Below are 8,306 nucleotides of genomic sequence, written 5' to 3' on the forward strand. Positions count from 1 at the left end.
AACAAGTGAGTCTAGCTAAGTGGGAAATGTGGCCTCCGTGCCGGCTTGCGATTACATTCGAGAGCTCATCACTCATTCCCAGGAGATGAAATGTAGCCGTGGGCAGAAGGGCCAGCTTGACCCTGCAGTCATCTGAATAATTGCCCAAGTGAGAAATGTCTGGTTTGATTTTTGGGATGGAGGAAGAGGGAGACTAAGGGAGAAACAGTCAGGCAGGGAGGGTCAAACAAATTATCTGTCGCATGAAAATGTTGATTAATGTCAAGAGAAACTGGGAGGAAAAAAGAAGAAGAGACAGAGAGGTAGTGGACTAATGGACTGGGATGGGCTCTAATAAGTCTGCAGGTAGGGCTGATACTATCTCTCTGGCAGGCATTTTCGTCACCACAGTTGACAGTAAATCACTCATACTGACTCAGAAATGCCTGAGGTGGTTGGCCTTTCTCAAATGCTAAAGCGTTAACGTTTCACTGTGTATACAGTACAGAACATGTACAGTTTGAGACACTGGGAAAGCATGCTTCATTGTGTCTAAGTTCAAGTTTAACCCGAACTGCAAGCCTGTCTTGTTGTGTAAAACTGACTCACTGTCCACATCCAAATCTAGATGCAAATGGCTGAACCTAAATAATGATGACATCCAGGAGCTGCTTTATAATACAGTAGTTTGTTTATTTTGGGATATATGTTCATTTGCTACCACTCATGTCTGTGTGTTATAGGAGGCAATTAGCTTAACAAAGCAGAAATAATGGATACAGGGGAAAACAGCCTCTTTCCAAAGTTCAAGAGTGTGCCCACCAGTAGCTCTAAAGCTCAGTAGTTATCATGATCTACCTTGTTCGTTTTAACCGCTAAACAGAAATGTAAAAGCTTAAAGTTGTGTTTCTTGGTTACGTGCTGTAGCTTTTCATTGGCAAGCAGACGCCGTATTTATGGTAAGCTAAGCTAATTCACACTTCGGTAAGTCACGCCCCTCAAAAATGGACTGATGCAGACAACAAGCTGGACAACTGCAGCTTTTATACAGGCGACACACAGGGAAGTTAATCATCATCCATTTGCATGTACCATCCACATGTTTGATTGTTTGATACAAGCTCGTTTAAAATTAGCAAAGCATCCCTTTAATCTCATTGTCTTCTGTCTCGATCGCCAGGTGATGTGGTGGTTCGCTTTTACACTGTGATCTGTAACATTTGATAACATCATTTCTATCTTTATCTTTTTAATCAGCTTTTGCTGATGAGGCAGTTTGACATCCTGGATATATCCTTCAAACACATATTTTAGACTCTTCTGTCTGCTTCATTCCAAGATCTCTTTTATGTTTTTCCGAAATTTAGATGAATATTTCTTCAGGGAGTGCAATTAGTAACAGTGGCTAACAGTGTTCTTCCTGTACAACCTGTAATCATTCCCAGGGCGTCAGTTAATGACTCTTTGTCAACTCTTTTGGCTTCTGATACCGACGTATAAGGCAAGTTTCTGCATCAACATTAGATGCTCAGGCCTTCCCTCCATTCTAAATGATTCAAATACTGACGCCCCTGACTGTTTAATATCGCTGCAAGTATACCACACCTTCATCATCAACAATAAAAAAACTGAAGCTACCTGGTGGTACTTTGTTTAAGAAAAAATGATGGTTTGGTTTAAAATAGAAATGTTCATCATGCAAATTTATTTTAGGGACATAAACCCCTGTCTCGTGATTTACAGCCATCCAACCATCTCTCCACCTCCATAAGTGGATATTTATTACTGTTATACACCATGACACACAGCCGCTGAAGGGTGCTCCCAGAAGGGGTAACAAAGTGGTGGTATTTGACACCCTGGGAATGAGAACCTGCTGTCCTGCACTGTCTATATTGATGATGCTGTTGGACATACAATAGACTGGTTATTGATCTTCTCATCTAACTTTTGACAAGAACATGAATAAGTCAAAGTAATACCTGAATGCATCGGCTTAACTGGAAGGTTTTTATTGTCAGCAACGTGCTGCAAGGAAATCAAACGGTAGTTTGACGCATCAAAAGACTCCTCATTAATAAATAATATGTAACTGGTCTTGAAGTAAACAGGTTTACTGAAACAGAAAAGTTCTCTTGTCCTTCAGAAGAAAACTAAAGCCTGAAGTGGCTGAAATGAACCTATAATCTGTTTCACTTGAAAAGTTCATGTTCTGGAAACAAAATCAAACCAAAGATTTTGACAGTCAGAGTGGTCATTGATGGGTAATTGTCGTGACAAGTTTAGTTTGCTCAAGCTTGTTAAGTCCACACTTGGCTGAGTTTCCCGGGTCACTCATCAGTAGGGAGTGAATGGACTTCCGCTGACTAGCTGATGGTGTTGCTTGCTGTGTGAACATAGAGTTCGGCCTTGAGTCCACCAGGCGCCTCTCATTTTAGCTTGCAGTGTTAAACACATGCTTGTGGGAAGTGTAAGTCTTGATTGTTGCAAAGTGACTAGTGAACTGGTTTCTCGTTACATATCATACATGGCTATGTATTATATACGCCTCTGTGATAAGTGTTACCACTGTCAAGAACAACCAAGAGTGCTGATTTTTCATCATGAAAAGGGGAAACACAATAGCACTGTATAGAGATTCCCCATAGCACTCTCACAGGATTCATCCCACCACAGGATTCTGGCCCCAAACAAGTTCTCATTGTAGCACATAAGTGAATAAGGACACAGTTGGGCGACCAACATGTATGTGTTTTTTCTAGAGCCATGACTTGGAGGAAAGAGTTGTGAAAAAGATTTTCACATTGGCCCAGAGCTCCTGCTGGTTTGCTGAGTAAGTGTGGAAAGGCTCATTGCAGAACAGTTTGGACGGCAGTATTTTTTCCTTTCAGGTTGGCTAAACTTCTGCCCAGAAACTTTTAACTTGTGCACAACATTAATAAATGAAAAAGAGAGAGAACAACAGAGAGGGAGTTGGATAAAGAAAAGATAATTCAGAGCAAGAGATTAGGGGAAAAAAACTGTGACAAATGTGACAGAAAGAAAAAAATATAGGGAAAAATCTAGGAAACAGGACAATGAACTTTTTACTGCTTTGATTTAAGAGGCGGTTATCTGTCCAATGGGAGGAGAATATGGTTTTTATAAGCCAGAGCAGTAAAAGTGAGCTGGATACCTGAGAAAACTTTAAATCAAAAAAGAAATGTTTTTTACAGAGCAAAGAGGATGAGGATGGCACTGCTGAGGACACTAACCTGCTGGATCATGAAGCTGGAGCCGACTGATGAGAGTGTGGTGCGATCATGCATGACTTGGAAAACTAAGGTTTTACTTTGCACTGTAGATCAGTGGTTTGGTTTGGTCCTAACTACAACTCATCAAATTCATTAACCATGGTCATGATGCATGGGAAACCTTTTATGGGGTAGAAATGAACCATAAAAATTGCAGTCTCATCCAGAACAGGAAATCTCCATCTGATTCTTGTAACGTAGCAGCGAGCACGTATCAAGGCTGGATAAGACATACAATGTCAGCTGCGCCTTCCTTATGAGTTGTTTTATAGCTTCTCCATTCATCTTCCCATTCACACAACTATGCACTACCATTTGTCTCTGTTAAGTTGGAGGATGTCATAAATCTGACCACTGACACTCACACTCTGTGTGTGTGTGTGTGTGTGTGTGTCTTGCACGTGTGTGTGTACTCGTGTGGTTGCATCTCTGGTTTAAGTTACAAAACAGGCGTGATATGACTAAATGTGTTTCCTTGGATGTTTTGGGATCCTGTTTTCTCCAGTTACATTGCATCACAATCAATCTGTTGCCTAGCAACACCTTCACTAATAAACAGCACTACGCTCATTTGCCCATTCAAATGCAGTTTTGTTCTAATGGCGCAGAGGCCCATAATTGTTTTAAGATGCTTTTGTGCTTTCTGCCCATCTTGAGAGGCTTAACAGCGAACATCCTGCAAGCTTTAAGGAGCACAGAGGGATTTGGGGAATGAGAGAGGAATAGTTTTGTTGAAAATTAGAGAGCAAGCTAATAAAATGCTATAGACCAGATTAACTGATTGCATGAAATAAAGAGATACATGGTGGTTCTTGTAAATGCCAACGCCTAATGGCTACTTAAATCCCTGGTTGGCAAACACTTTCACAGACATGATAAAGTATTCATTTCCTCTCTGGTGGGCGTGGTCTTCTGAGTATGATGGATTGCTCTCCACGCTCTCATCATTATTTTCTCCAGCGGCAGGAGGTGACTGCTTACTGAGAAAAAAAGCTCTAAAAATCCACTGTATACTACCTACCCAGAACCAACCTGCAGACAGACAAGACAAGTAAGAGGCTAGCTGGAGAGCATAGCAGAACATATTTCCCTCAGGACTGGTGGAGCCAAAAGCAGAGCCCCAAAATATTTCCAAATTTCCAAATTTCATGCCTTAATGATTACACACTTGAGTATACAGAGGGGGAATCACAAAAAGCAAGAGAGAACAGACTGAAGATTTAACCAAATGGGAGCAGAGTAACTGGCCAGTGTTGGTCCTAGTCATGGCTTCATGGTGGCTTTAGTTTGCGTATTATCTGTCTATTAACTGTTACCTTGCCATCATGCAGCTCTTTCTACAGGAGAAACTGAAGCCGTTATATCCACGCTCTCTTCACAACTGCCAGACTCCATTGGCATCAATTTACCTAGAGGAACACAACAGTTGCTTAAGGATGGTAGCATTGAAGAATGATACAGAAAGGTTCCAAACTAACTCACATTTGTGGCCTGGCAAGGCTAGCATTGTAGTGAATATGCATAAAAACAACCTGACAAAGCTAAAGTGGATACAAGTTCTTACATTGTAGCTGTCAATTAAAATGCGCCCAGTTTAACAGGGGTGTAATCTCTACCTCATCATTCTCATTTTATTTTAGAGAACAAACTGATCTCTCTCTTTCTCCTTTTTTGTCATAATACCTCTCTCTCTCTCTCTCTCAGTCTGCGTGATCGTCTGGTATGGCAGGAATGTCACACATCACACACGCAGACGCAGCAGCCGTCACAGCGACCACACACTCTCTCGAGTTTACGGTCAGTTGACAAGTGGATTATGGGACCTTGAGGTACAGGGACACCAGGCTCATATGCACACACATGCAAAAAATACAACTCGGCTTGGCTTATAAAAACTAGAAAAGGGAAAACATTGTTTACATTTTTAGTGACATGCGGTGTTCCCATTATTCCCCAAAACATTTGCCATCCATCACATACAAACAGAAATCCCGACCAGCCAATCCCTCTTCTAGACACTTCAGATTATAACTGCCTCACTATCAGTGAGCTTGCTGGTTCACTGTTACACGCCAGACACACACATCCCTTGGAGCAAGTCAGCAGACAGGGATCAAATGTCAGTACCTAATGAGAGGCGAGGACTGATGGAGCTACAACACCAGACTGAGACGACATCGATTAAAAACGTCTCAAGCAGAAAATGTTTAACCATCAGTCGATTACTTTTTTTGATCTTTTGTTTTTTTTGGTATTTTTGACAGACTCAGATTCAAATATACCGTAGACATCATGGAGCTGATCATCATCCTGTCATGTCAGTATATTGATGTACTCTTGCGTAGGAGTAATTTCATAATGCTTACTAAAGAGCTCATCTCTCCTCTGATGAGGTGCACATAGTCTCTTGCATTACGTTAATGTTATTTCAAGAACCACTTTAGTAATATGGGAATAATATGGGAAAGGGAGAGGAAGGAAAGCAAGGATACAGAGGATAAAAAAGACAGATGGCAATGTTGAGGAAGGGAGACAAAACAAAAGGCAAAAGGATGTGGAAAAATAATTATATGACAAGGAATGAATTCAGAGGGACGGTCACAAACTACACAGGAATGACAAACTGCGGCTGAAGCCACAATGACATTTAGATGAGGCCGTTGAAAATGGTTTACTCATTCAATACTGCCTTTATGGCTTTGTCTGATATTGTATTGCATATTTCCTAATTGCCCGTCTCTTTTTCCACTGCAGACAAATGACTTAATGTTTTTCACATCAGACGCATTCCTTTAAGCCGTGGGAGCCTCGACTGTGATGTAGCGTTTCCATTGTTGCTGTATCGATTCAAAGGAAAAGGACTCCAGTTGGACGAAGACAATGCGCATCATACATCAAACTCTCGTTATACACCACTCATGACGATACCGATTACAGCTACACAAGATCATGTTAGATGTTAAAGTGTGTGTTTTTCATCAAGTGCCTGTGTTTATTAGGTGTTCCTGTATTTGAGATGCTGTGTCCCCTCAGGGATGTTGGTTTGACAGACACATCATAAACAACTAATGGATTGATTGCCATGAAATTTGATACAGAAAGTCAAGTTCCCCTGATGAGCTATGTTACATTTGGTGATCCTTTAACATTTTGAAATTTTGATTTGTCCAGTATTTTGGTTTTATGAGCAAATACATGCAAAACTAATGATATTCCCATCAGTCTCAGCTGTTCATTGTTCATAGTGATGATTAGCAAATGTTTTCATACTAATGGGCCAACCTATGATGATGAACATTGTAAATATTACCCACTACTCATCCACATGTGAGCATTGTCGCAGTGAGCATGTTAAGATGGTGTTGCTCTCTATTGAATTGGCAATAAAAAGTATGTTTTTCCTCAAATGTGTCTTGTATTTATCATCCAGCTTTTCACCAAGCACCCCAGAAAATGTGAGATGGGTGCCTATTCTGCTTAAACACAAGCACACATGTGCGTATACTTATACTTATTATGTTAGTGTTTTTGCATTTGTCTCATCTTTCTATCCCAGTAGTGAAATGCAAGAAAAAACACATTTACTTCCTGATTTATCACTAAGAATGTTTAAACTTTGGAAAGGTCAGAAAGTAAAACATTTTCATTTACCATAACCCTTAATGACTTCCACGATAATATCATCATCTATTAAATACTTTTAAAAACACACTCCTGCCACTGCAAAGTTATTGTGTCTGCCTGTGAAATAATATTCAGTGTCTCAGTTCATGGCAGATTTATGTCAGTGGAAAGAAACTGTTTTCTGGTTCACTAGGATACAAGGAGGGGTGGAAAATTGCATTGTCGTTTATCTGCAGATCACATACACTCACACAAATACATACACACTTGGGCCTCTTTTAGGGAGATCCCTCCAGTCTGTCTGTCAAAAAGAAATGATTGATGAAAGAGGATGAGAAAGTCACATTAGAGGGCGTGTCATTATATCACTATGCAGTGACAGAAGAAGAGAAAAGAAAAGACGAGACATGAAGTGGGGAAAGGCCTGGTGAGGGAGGGACTAAAATAGCCTTGGGGCATTCCTCAAACATCTATCAAGGCAGCAACATGTGATTCACGGCATCGCCAAGAGTCTTTCCCACTTTAAACAAAACTCCCAGCAGCTGCCCAGGAAAGACACTGACAGACAGACGAGCCAAAGCCAGTCTCCTTCTGATATGTGTGGAAAATTTCTACAGGCAAGCACACAGACAGAAATGGGTGGAAGAAAAAAAATTATGAGTGGCAGTGGTTAACAACTATATTGACAAGCTGACTGACAGAGAAAGAGGTCAGACAAATAGGGAGCATCACGCAGAGGTTTACAGTTAAATTGACAACTTATGAGATGGCAGACAGACAGATGGAGAGGTCACGGAAAGAGACAAACTTCTCTCTTTGTAATTCTCACAATGTCAAACATATACATAACAACATAAACAAAGTAATACTATATTATACTTTATTAAGACCGCCATGTGTATAATTTCATGTTTGCATAGTATCTTTTAACTTATTCTGATGGCAAACACATTTGTAGAAAGAAATGAGACATCTAATGTTACTACAAGTCACCAAAGAGAAAGATTCACAAATTCTACTACATTGGCGAGACAGGCGACCTGTGGAGTGTTAATGTTCAGTGTTTCTCATCAAAATTTTTATTTTAAACTGTGCGTGTTCAAATGAATGTTTGCTAATATTTGCTTCTTCCCTGCCTTCACAGAGTCTTTACTACACTATTCTGTGATACCGCCACCAACTGTTGATTGGTGAAATAGCGCGATAGGATGGTGGCAGGGCGTCTGTTGCCGATGCATCTGTGTCCTCATGTGCTTACCAAGTGTGAAGAAGAGAAAATGACCCTCGATTTATTGACTAATTACCCAATGAGTTTATGGTCTCAATGGCAAGTTTCATGTCTTCTTCAATACAGCATGATGTTCGTTTTGTAAATTATGGTCTCGTTTTGAGTGAAATAGATGGTAAAGC

The sequence above is a fragment of the Pempheris klunzingeri genome, chromosome 22 (genome assembly GCF_042242105.1).
Source record: "Pempheris klunzingeri isolate RE-2024b chromosome 22, fPemKlu1.hap1, whole genome shotgun sequence".
In the NCBI taxonomy this organism is placed as follows: domain Eukaryota; kingdom Metazoa; phylum Chordata; class Actinopteri; order Acropomatiformes; family Pempheridae; genus Pempheris; species Pempheris klunzingeri.